The 12,095-nt window shown below is 46.3% G+C and overlaps 1 long non-coding RNA gene and 1 pseudogene across 5 annotated transcripts in view; one reads left to right on the forward strand and one right to left on the reverse strand.

Annotated features, from left to right (window-relative positions):
• Window positions 1–12,095, reverse strand: part of LOC139229833 (zinc-binding protein A33-like) — a 46,775-nt pseudogene that overhangs the window by 21,525 nt on the left and 13,155 nt on the right.
• The window catches only part of LOC139229834 (uncharacterized), a 69,031-nt gene that overhangs the window by 11,185 nt on the left and 45,751 nt on the right, over window positions 1–12,095 (forward strand). For all 5 annotated transcript variants that reach the window (XR_011587822.1, XR_011587824.1, XR_011587820.1 and 2 more), the window contains one exon: window positions 8,162–8,281. This is a non-coding gene — a long non-coding RNA (uncharacterized lncRNA). The remainder of the gene's footprint in view (window positions 1–8,161; window positions 8,282–12,095) is intronic.

Raw genomic sequence — 12,095 nt, forward strand, 5'->3', positions numbered from 1 at the left:
CCGCTTTAGTTAATACTAAAAAAGTGTCATTTTTGAACTGCAAAAATGTTTTTTGAATCTGATGCCTTTCTTGCATATAACTGGTAGTCATATGAGGCCACATTGTAAACTTAAAGTCCATGTATATTATTGATTGTCCTAACAGCTAGTTATTAAAAAAAGAAAAACTTGTATTTATATCGTGCCTTTCACCTCAGGACGTCCCAACGCGCTTTACAGTCAATGAAGTACTTTTGAAGTGTAGTCATTGACAAATCAGTCAAAAGGTTTTAGGGTAAACTTTCCGCTCCAAGGGCCAAAATTTTGATTGGCTGCTGTTGTCAGATGTCCCAAGGATTGCCTCATTAATTATGCATTGTGAGCTCCTAGCCTAGATTGTACATGCCAATGGGAGCTCTCTGTCAGTGGAGGCAGGGGATGGTGTTCAGCTGCAGCTCATACTGTCCTTGATAGTTGGCTGCTCCGTTGCTTGCTCTGGGCCACCACTGGAGCAGAAATTCCTTTAATTCCCACTGAATCTAATGCTGGCTGTGGAGAGAGTCTTTGAAAAGGATTAAGTGGCAGAGCTCAGGTTCTGATCAAAACTCTTGTCAGCTTCTCCCACATGTTCACACGATTGATTCCAGAGATGAGGGGCTTGACTTATGAGGAAAGGTTGAGTAGGTTTGGGCCTCTACTCATTGGAATTCAGAAGAATGAGAGGTGATCTTCATTGAAACATATAAGATTATGAGGGGGCTTGACAAGGTGGATGCAGAGAGGATATTTCCACTGGTGGAGGAGACTAGAACTAGGGGCATAATCTTAAAATAAGGGGCCGCCCATTTAAAACTGAAATGAGGAGAAATTTGGGTTGTGGATCTGTGGAATTTGCTGCCTCAGAGAGCTATGGAAGCTGGGTCATTGAATAAATTTAAGACAGAAATAGACAGTTTCTTAAACAACAAGGGAATAAGTGGTTATGGAGAGCGGGCAGAGAAGTGGACCTGAGTCCATGATCGGATCAGCCATGATCGTATTAAATGGCAGAGCAGGCTTGAGGGGCCGTATGGCCTACTCCTGCTTCTATTTCTTATGTTATGTGACCTTCAACTTTTGCCCCAGTCTGCTGGCTGCTTGCTGGTTTGGCCACCATTGCTGATATTTTCCCCCACTGTCCCAAACTGCCCTGAGTAGAGCACCAGAGAGCAGGCTGCCCTGCTGTTATGCCCTGCCCATTGCTTCCCCATTTCACTTTGGCCATCCTGGCCGATAGTTCACCCCTGCTCCCATCCCCACCAAAGCTGATTGGGGAGGATGTGTGGTCCACTAATACTCCTTCATTAACGTCCTCAATCAATAGCGTCCTTGACCAGGCCAACATCCCCAGCATTGAAGCACTGACCACACTTGATCAGCTCCGCATGCCAGACAAGAGACTCCCAAAGCAAGCGCTCTACTCGGAATTTCTTCACGGCAAATGAGCCAAAGGTGGGCAGAGGAGACATTACAGGGACACCCTCAAAGCCTCCCTGATAAAGTGCAACATCCCCACTGACACCTGGGAGTCCCGAGCCAAAGACCGCCCTAAATGGAGGAAGCGCATCCGGGAGGGCGCTGAGCACCTCGAGTCTCATCGCCGAGAGCATGCAGAAAACAAGTGCAGGCAGCGGAAAGAGCGTGCAGGAAACCTGTCCCACCCTCCCTTGCCCTCGACGACTATCTGTCCCACCTGTGACAGGGACTGTGGTTCTCTTTTGGACTGTTCAGCCACCTAAGGACTCATTTTAAGAGTGGAAGCAAGTCTTCCTTGATTCCGAGGGGCTGCCTCTGATCATGATTAGAACCAAGGACTATATCTGACACCAGAATTTATCAATTACTGCCAACGTGGAACTGGGGCTGCACAGCATTATATATTTCTTGGGTCGATGGACTAGGATGCTGAAGTTTAAAGTTGATGAAATACCATTGTATTCATTTTTCATCTGTTATTAATTGGCCAGTCAAATAATTCTTTTCCCCACTTCCCCTTCTTGCTCATCCTTCCCATTCCTCATCTTCCTGTTCCTCCGGTGGGCAATCTCACATTTTGTCCCTCACCGTCCTCTGCTCGCTTTCTCCTGCTTCACCTCCTCCGGTCCCCATCACTTTTCTCCTCCTTTCCAGCTCTGTTCTGTTCACACTTACTATATTTCTCTCACTGGTTGCTCCAGTACAGCTACTTTCTCTGGGCTCTAGCCCCTGCCACTGAGCCTCTACCTCTGATGTTGTACTGTGCCATACCTTCTCCTTCTCTCCACTCTCTAACCCTGATGTGTCTTCTTCCTTCCTCCTGGCTTATAACACTGCCCTACCTTCTCCCTGACCTCCAGGCTCTAAACCTGTTTGGTCTTCCCTCTCCCTTAAGCCTCTAATTCTTCTATTACTTCTCCCCCAGGTTCCAATTCTGTTGGATCTTCTGACTTGCTCCACCTACCTCCCAACTGATAACCATTTCTACCTTCTCTATCCATGCTCTAAATCTGCTCTACCTTTCCATTGTAGCCCTGCTTTCATTCTGTGTCCAATTATCTCCCACCTTCTACCCCTATTTCATCTGAATCTACATGGTATCAACCTGTTAACCTTCCTTGCACTGTTTCCAAGCGCACTGTACTGTATGCCTCGGTGACCAGAACTGAATATACTATTCAACTTCGATTTCCTTCCTCCCTCAGACTCTCATTCTCCTTTCTATGGCCGGAATTTTCTGCGGGCGGTCCCATTGCTGCTTCCATCAACTTTGCGCTAATGGGGCTTATTAAGCCTGTCCTGCATGTTACCTGGTCCTATTCAGTGGTGTGGCTCTGATGACGGGAAAGATGATGATGATGCTTGAGGGGAAATCTTGTCATCCAGAGGGTGGTGGAGCTCTGGAACTCACGGCCTGAAAGGGTGCTGGAGGCAGAAACCCTCACCACATTTAAAAAATACTTGGATGTACACTTGAAGTGCTATAACCTACAGGGCTACGGACCAAGATCTGCAAAATCAAAGCACATGGTATTGGGGGTAATGTACCGACGTGGATAGAGAACTGGTTGGCAGACAGGAAGCAAAGAGTCGGGATTAACGGGTCCTTTTCAGATTGACAGGCAGTGACTAGTGGAGTGCCGCAGGGCTCAGTGCTGGGACCCCAGCTCTTTACAATATATATTAATGATTTAGATGATGGAATTGAGTGTAATATCTCCAAGTTTGCAGATGACACTAAACTGGGTGGCGGTGTGAGCTGTGAGGAGGACGCTAAGAGGCTGCAGGGTGATTTGGACAGGTTAGGCGAGTGGGCAAATACATGGCAGATGCACTATAATGTGGATAAATGGTTATCCACTTTGGGGGCAAAAACACGAAGGCAGAATATTATCTGAATGGTTGCAGATTAGGAAAAGGGGAGGTGCAGCGAGACCTGGGTGTCATGGTTCATCAGTCATTGAAGGTTGGCATGCAGGTACAGCAGGCGGTGAAGAAAGCAAATGGTATGTTGGCCTTCATAGCAAGGGGAATTTGAGTATAGGAGCAGGGAGGTCTTACTGCAGTTGTACAGGGCCTTGGTGAGGCCTCACCTGGAATATTGTGTTCAGTTTTGGTCTCCTAATCTGAGGAAGGACATCCTTGCTATTGAGGGAGTGCAGCGAAGGTTCAACAGACTGATTCCAGGGATGGCAGAACTGACATATGAGGAAAGACTGGATCGACTGGGCCTGTATTCACTGGAGTTTAGAAGGATGAGAGGGGATCTCATAGAAACGGATAAGATTCTGAAGGGATTGGACAGGTTAGATGCAGAAAGGATGGTCCCGATGTTGGGGAAGTCCAGAACCAGGGGACACAGTCTAAGGATAAGGGATAAGCCATTTAGGACTGAGATGAGGAGGAACATCTTCACTCAGAGTTGTTAACCTGTGGAATTCCGTATCGCAGAGTGTTGAGGCCAGTTCATTGGATATATTCAAGAGGGAGTTAGATATGGCCCTTACGGCTAAGGGGATCAAGGGGTATGGAGAGAAAGCAGGAAGGGGGTACGGAGGGAATAATCAGCCATGATCTTATTGAATGGTGTTGCAGGCTCGAAGGCCGGATGGCCTACTCCTGCATCTATTTTCTATGTTTCTATGAAAGTGGGATTAGGCTGGATAGCTCTTTGTTGGCCAGCCAGACACGATGAACCGAAATGGTCTCTTTCTGTGCTGTAAATTTCTATGATTCTATGACTTGCCTGCTTTATTCGGCTGCTCCCGTCTCCATTGAGCTCCCGGCATTCCCAGTGTGTGGGAAGTTTAAATCTGGCTCCCAACGGCAGTGAGAGTGGGACACAGATTCGCCCACCACCCTCCGCAGCAAAACTGGCAGCATGTGTTTACACGGCAGGTGGTGGCACATTTCCCGACTTTCTATTTTTAATTCTCCCCCCCCCCCCCCCCCCCCCCCCCCCCGAACCTTCTTCCTCCTGTGGTGGTGGGGGGGGGGGGGTTAATATCGACCCCATTCTCTCTCTATCCTGCTGTGTCTAGAAGTTACTGTGTGAGATGGGCAATATTCACCCAGCAGCGGACACATTCTCTCTGCACTCTGACACATCAGTTTAGGAACCTACGGTTCGAAATGCCGCAGTTTAAGAGGAGCAGTATTTTTATCCTCATTGCACAAGCCAGGATTGAAATAAGGAAAGAGTTTCTCCGTGAATTTGTCAGTGAAAGTGTAGAGATTGGACATATCATCAGCATTGTAAAAGGTCACCTGTCCTCCCTCATAGTCCAGGTAAACTCCGATGGTCCTGGGCTTCACACTCGGGGTCAGAGGGACAGATGGGCTGTCAACAGCTTGATATTTATTCCCATTTCTCAGACGAACAGCCCAGTATCCATGTTTAGACCCCAGTGTTAACTTTCCCTTCCTATTGGCTGACTCTCTGGCCACACCCAAAGTCCACTTAGTCTTGTCCCCGACCTTCACCTCCCAGTAGTGTTTCCCTGATGTGAATCCCTGTGATCCCAGGACTCTGACAGCGTAATCGAATCTCTCCGGGTTATCAGGAAGCAGTAATCCTCTGTTACCGTATGTCACACTGGTCCGGTCCTCAGACAGGATGAGATTACGATGCGCTGTGTTTGGGTCCAGGGTCAGTGAGGCTGGGACTGGGGAAATAAAAATGACATCATGTTAAATATTTTAGACGGAGGAAGGTGGACGGACACAGGTTAATATCTGGTGTCTGTATAACTGGAATCGGCAACCAGTCCATAATTTCTGTATCAGAAAATACTGCAGACAGGATACAGTGTAGAGTGAGATATATTCCCAGACTGCAGTATGTACAGTGAACAGATATTACAGGAGCCCAGTCTGATCACTGTCCAGCGAGTCCTGGGTCAGAGAGGAACACAATCAGCCAGGGGTCCCAGTCTGATCACTGCCCAATCTAAGGTCCCACATAAAAAACGGCCCCTTGAGTGAGGTCCCAGAGGCTGCTGCCCTAGTGACCGTACCCAGCAACAGGCAGCACCTTCAGGAGAAGGGGCAGAGAACTACAGAAAGTGGACACAAAGCTGTGGAGTTTCTTACCTGGAGAGATGATCTGTTTCATTTCCTTCCACACCGCGTACAGTAACGGGCCTCGAAATGCTGCGTATTTCAGACTAGCCGACACCAGTATCTCCTCATCCTCACCTCTCTCTGCACCTTCACCGTCCTCACCTTTGTCCAGGTACCTGTTTGAATGTGATTGATTTAGTCACTCACTGCTGGATATAAACTGTGATCACAGTGTCAGACCGTGTGTGGGTTTGGATTAGATACTCACCTTTCTCTCAATCCTTTCAGTTCCTGCAGGATAGAGAATTAGAAACATTTTAATAAATGCAGGGTACTGTTTATACATCATTAAACAGGACAATCTAATCAGTGGTTTCAGTAAAATGTGAAGGAATCTGGGTGGCGTTTTCACTGACAGGCCCCAGTGATGTGATACCACGTCAGTTACCCCCGGAATACACTCCACAGAGTTTCCTCTGCTGCTGAAGACTTTGAAGGTTCACTGATCAGTTCCTGTTATTTCTGGTCTGTATTTACCCAGTAACTCAGAGCTTGTCTCTGGTCTGTGCGGTCCCGAGCTGGGGGCAGTGATGTTACACCTAACCTCAGCATCCCCTCGATTGGGGGACAACAGCTGATGTACCTGCTCCTGGACACCTCTAGGCAGCTCTGGGCCAACATGCACCTGTGTACACAGAGGAGAAGAGGATTAGGCTCATTGATTCTCATATAGTTAAATAGGCTCATTCTGCTCACTATTTGGAAAGAACATGGGTAGTATCGATAGGACTGAACCCCAACATGTCACTGCTCTCAGGGAGAGCACCCATGGGACTGAACCCCAACATGTCACTGCTCTCAGGACCAGCACCCATGGACTGAACCCCAACATGTCACTGCTCTCAGGGAGACCACCCATGGGATTGAACCCCAACACGTCACTGCTCTCAGGGCCAGCACCCATGGACTGAACCTCAACATGTCACTGCTCTCAGGACAGAAGTGAAGGGGAGAAAACAAAGGGGCCAACAGCACAACCCCTCAATGAGGAAACCTCAGTAACCTGTAGGAGATATTCAGATGGTGAGTTCACAGGATATTTACAGGTGAGGGAAGCCATTCGGCCCTTCAATTCCTCCATCTAGACAGACTAACGGTGCCCCATCCCCACACTGCAGCATCGAATCAGTCCCTGCCCTAATGCTGCCCATTAGCTCATTCCATGTGTTCTTCGCTGTTGTGCGAGATAAACTTCCTGATATCAGTCGCAAAGTAAGAACATAACAATCAGGTGTAGACCATACGGCCCTTTGAGACAGCTTTGCCATGGCTGAATTTCAACGTCAACTCCACTCTCCCACCCAATCCCCATATCCCTCGATTTCCTTAGGGTCTAAAAACCCATCTCTCAGCCTTGAATATAATCAACGACCCAGCATCCACAGCCCTTTGGGGTAGAGAATTCCAAAGATTCACTCGAAATTCCTCCTTATTTCAGTCTTAAATGGCCGACCTCTTATCCTAAGACTATGTACCCAAGTTCTAGATTCCAGCCAGGGAAAACAACCTCTCAGCATCTAGCCTGTCAAGCCCCTTCAGAATCTTATATGTTTCAATCAGATCACCTCTCATTCGTTTATACTCGAGTATAGGCCCAATCGACTCAATCACTCCTCATAGGACAACCGTCTCATCTTGGGAATCAATCGAGTGAACCTTTGTTGCACCGCCTCTAAGGCAGGTATATCCTTTCTCAGATAAGGAGACCAAAACTGTGCACAAATGGTCTCACCAAAGCCCTGTACAATTATAGCAAGACTGCATTACTCTTGTACTTCACACCCCTTGCAATAAAGGCCAACAAGCCATTTACCTTCCTAATTGCATGTTAACTTTGTTTCCTGTATGAGGACACCTCTGAACACCAACATTTAATAGTTTCTCACCATTCAAAAAAATTTCTGTTTTTTCATTCTTCAGACCAAAGTGAATGACCTCACACTTCCTCACATTATACTCCATTGCCCTCTCACTTAACCTGTCTGTATCCCTTTGCAGGCTCTTTGTGTCCTCCTCTCAGTTTACTGTCCCACCTAGCTTTGTATCATCAGCAAACTTGGATACATTGTACTCAGTCCCTTCATCTGTCTCTCTTTATCTCAGCCAATTAATAACAGAAGAAAAATGAATATGATGGTATTCATTAACTTTAAACTTCAGCATCCTAGCCTCTGTCCGTCGACCCAAGAAATATATAATACTAAATAGCTGAGGCCCAATCACTGACCCTTGCAGCACCCCACTATTACAGCCTGCCAAATGGTAAATGACCAGTTTATTACCGACTCTCTGTTTTCAGTCCGTTAACCAATTCTCTATCCATGCTATAATATATGCCATAGTATATGGGGATTGGGTTATAAAGGGTCACCTTGAGAAAAGAGATACTGTCTTGCTGCTCGATGTCAACACAAAGGTTCAATATGTTCTCCTCGAGTGACGTCAGTTCCTCTTCAATTCTTTCCAAGTTCGTCTCCATTGATCGCAGATCTTCCTCCTTTTGTCTCCTCAACTCTTCGACTAAATGTTTCTCTTTGTCTTCAAGATATCGATGGATTTTGGCAAACTGTGCAGAGATGTCTTGCTCCAGGGATCCTGTGAGTTTCTAAGATGGCGAGAGAGATCATTTAAGCAGCGGATTGTTAAAAGGTGGCAGTGTTTAAAGGTAACAGCAGTAATACTCACATCCAGCTCTGAAATCTTCCCCTCGTGCTGCCGCTTTAATTCACTTTTACTTTTCTTTTCATCCTCCATGGAATCCAAGGCCGATTTCAGCTGGTTCTAAAAATAGAATCAGATCTCACCATAACCCATTATAATGTCTGCTGTTTATTTCCAAACTGTGGGGAGAGGTGTTCAGGGCATGTTTCCTGTGCCACTAGTGTGTAACTCTGTTTACAAAAGGCAGAGTGAAAAGTACTCAGACCAGGCACAGCTTCAAACCATTAAATATATCAATGGGTTAGAAACATTGGGTCGATGTAGAGAAGATGTTTGACCTTCTGGGGGAGTACAAAACTAGAGGCCACCAATATAAGATAGTCACTTATATTCAACAGGAAATTCAGGAGAAACTTATTTACCCAGAGACTAGTTATGTTCCTGTGAAACCTGTTTACCGAGAGACTGGTTATGTTACAGTCGAATGGCCTGTTCGTGTGCTGTAGAAACATAGAAAATAGGTGCAGGAGTAGGCCATTCGGCCCTTCGAGCCTGCACCACCATTCAATATGATCATGGCTGGTCATTCCCTCAGTACCCCTTTCCTGCTTTCTCTTCATACCCCTTGATCCCTTTAGCCATAAGGGCCATTTCTAACTCCCTCTTGAATATATCCAATGAACTGGCATCAACAACTCTCTGCGGCAGGAAATTCCACAGGTTAACAACTCAGTGAAGAAGTTTCTCCTCATCTCAGTCCTAAATGGCCTACCCCTTATCTAAGACTGTGTCCCCTGGTTCTGGACTTCAACATCGGGAAAAATCTACCCGCATCTAACCTGTCCCGTCCCATCAGAATCTTGTATGTTTCTATGAGATCCCCTCTCATCCTTCTAAACTCCAATCTATAAAGGCCCAGTTGATGTCAGTCCAGCCATCCCAGGAATCAGTCTGGTGAACCTTTGCTGCACTCCCTCAATAGCAAGAATGTCCTTCCTCAGATTAGGAGACCAAAATTGAACACAATATTCCAGGTGAGGCCTCACCAAGGACCTGTACAACTGCAGCAAGACCTCCCTGCTCCTATACTCAAATCCCCTAGCTATACAGGCCAACATACCACTTGTCTTCTTTACCGCCTGCTGCACCTGTGAGCCAACTTTGAATTACTGGTGAACCATGGTCTCGTTGCACCTCCACTTTTCCTATTCTGCCACCATTCAGATAATATTCTGTCTTCGCGTTTTTGCCCCCAAAGTGGACCACCTCACATTTATTCACATTATACTGCACCTGCCACGCATTTTCCCACTCACCTAACCTGTCTAAATCATCCTGCAGCCTGTTAGCGTTCCCCTCACAGCTCACACTGCCACCCAGTTTAGTGTCATCTGCAAACTTAGAGATATTACACTCAATTTCTTCATCCAAATCAATGATGTATATTGTAAAGAGCTGGGGTCCCAGCACTGAGCCCTGCGGCACTCCACTAGTCACTGCCTGCCATTCTGAAAAGGACCCATTTATCCCGACTCTCTGCTTCCTGTCTGCCAACCAGTTCTCTATCCACGTCTGTATATTACCCCCAATACCATGTGTTTTGATTTTGCACACCAATCTCTTGTGTGGGACCTTGTCAAAAGCCTTTTGAAAGTCCAAATACACCACATCCACTGGTTCTCCCTTGTCCACTCTACTAGTTACATCCTCAAAACATTCCAGAAGATTTGTCAAGCATGATTTCCCCTTCATAAATCCATGCTGACTTGGACTGATCCTGTCACTGCTTACCAAATGCGTGCTATTTCATCTTTAATAATTGATTCCAACATTTTCCCCACCAGTGATGTCAGGCTAACTGGGCTATAATTACCCGCTTTCTCTCTCCCTCTCTTTTTAAAAAGTGGTGTTACATTAGCTACCCTCCAGTCCATAGGAACTGATCCCGAGTCGATAGACTGTTGAAAAATGATCACCAATGCATCCACTGTTTCTAGGGCCACTTCCTTAAGTACTCTGGGATGCAGACTATCAGGCCCCAGGGATTTATCGGCCTTCAATCCCATCAATTTCCCTAACACAATTTCCCGCCTAATAAGGATATCCTTCAGTTCCTCCTTCTCACTCGACCCTCGGTATCCTTGTACTTTCGGAAGGTTATTTGTGTCTTCCTTCGTGAAAACAGAACCAAAGTATTTGTTCAATTGGTCTGCCATTTCTTTGTTCCCCATTATAAATTCACCCGAATCCGACTGCAAGGGACCTACGTTTGTCTTCACTAATCTATAGAAGATTTTGCAGTCAGTTTTTATGTTCCCGGCAAGCTTCTTCTTGTACTCTATTTTCCCCCTCTTAATTAAACCCTTTGTCCTCCTCTGCTGAATTCTAAATTTCTCCCAGTCCTCAGGTTTGCTGCTTTTTCTGGCCAATTTATATGCCTCTTGCTTGGATTTAACACTATCCTTAATTTCCCTTGTTAGCCACGGTTGAGCCACCTTCCATGTTTTATTTTTACTCCATCCATGCTGAAGTTCATCCATATGATCTTTAAATGTTTGCAATTGCCGATACTTAAAGGGTTGACGGTGTATCATTTGCCAGTCTACTCTAGCCAATTCACGCCTCAAACCATCGAAGTTACCTTTCCTTACGTTCAGAACCCTAGTTTCTGAATTAACTGTGCCACTCTCCATCCTAATAAAGAATTCTACCATGTTATGGTCACTCTTCCCCAAGGAGTCTCGCACAAGAAGATTGCTAATTAGTCATTTCTAATTACAGATCACCCAGTCTAGGATGGCCAGCTCCCTGGTTGGTGATGTGTATCTGTAAAGCATGCACTCTCATATTCCACCACCAGGGATCGCAACCTCTGAAGTCCCAAGGGATCCCAGCATCCCTTGGGAGCACTGTATATAAGCCGGCCCCTAAGGCCTGTTCCTCACTCTGGAGTGTCTTAATAAAGACTGAGGTCACTATTACTTCAACCTCCCTGTGTTAGGAACACAATAACTGGCGACAAGAATATGAATCCAATGCAAAGATGCAGCAAACTGTGGGCATCCTGGAGAAGTTCTCGGCGGGTGAGGACTGGGAAGCCTATGTCGAACTGCTAGACCAGTACTTTGTAGCCAATGAGCTGGATGGAGAAAGAAGCGCTGCAAAAAGGAGAGCGGTCCTCCTCACGGTCTGCGGGACACTGACCAACAGCCTCATGAAGAATCTTCTGGCTCCAGTGAAACCCGCAGATAAGTCGTATGAGGAGCGGTGTACACTGGTTCGGGAGCATCTTAACCCAAGGGAGAGCGTGCTTATGGCGAGGTATCAGTTCTACACGTGCCAGCGATCTGAAGGTCAGGAAGTGGAGAGCTACGTTGCTGAGCTAAGGCGACTTGCAGGACAATGTGAGTTTGATGGCTATTTGAAGCAAATGCTCAGAGACTTTTTTGTACTGGGCATTGGCCACGAGGCCATCTGACGAGACACCGAAAAAACAAAACAAAAAACAAAAAGGGCCACTGAATATAAAGGGGCTACAGGAGGGGTCAAAACTAAAAATCATGGTTTAAAAACTAATATTAAAACACTCTACCTAAACGCACGCAGCATTCGAAATAAAATAAATGACTTGACAGCACAAATCATTACAAATGGGTATGATTTGGTGGCCATTACAGAAACGTGGTTGCAGGGTGGCCAAGACTGGGAATCAAACATACAGGGGTATCTGACGATTCGGAAAGATAGACAAGAAGGGAAAGGAGGTGGGGTAGCTCTGTTAATAAAGGATGATATTAGGGCAGTTGAGAGAGACGATA

The sequence above is a fragment of the Pristiophorus japonicus genome, chromosome 19 (assembly GCF_044704955.1).
Source record: "Pristiophorus japonicus isolate sPriJap1 chromosome 19, sPriJap1.hap1, whole genome shotgun sequence".
NCBI lineage: Eukaryota > Metazoa > Chordata > Chondrichthyes > Pristiophoridae > Pristiophorus > Pristiophorus japonicus.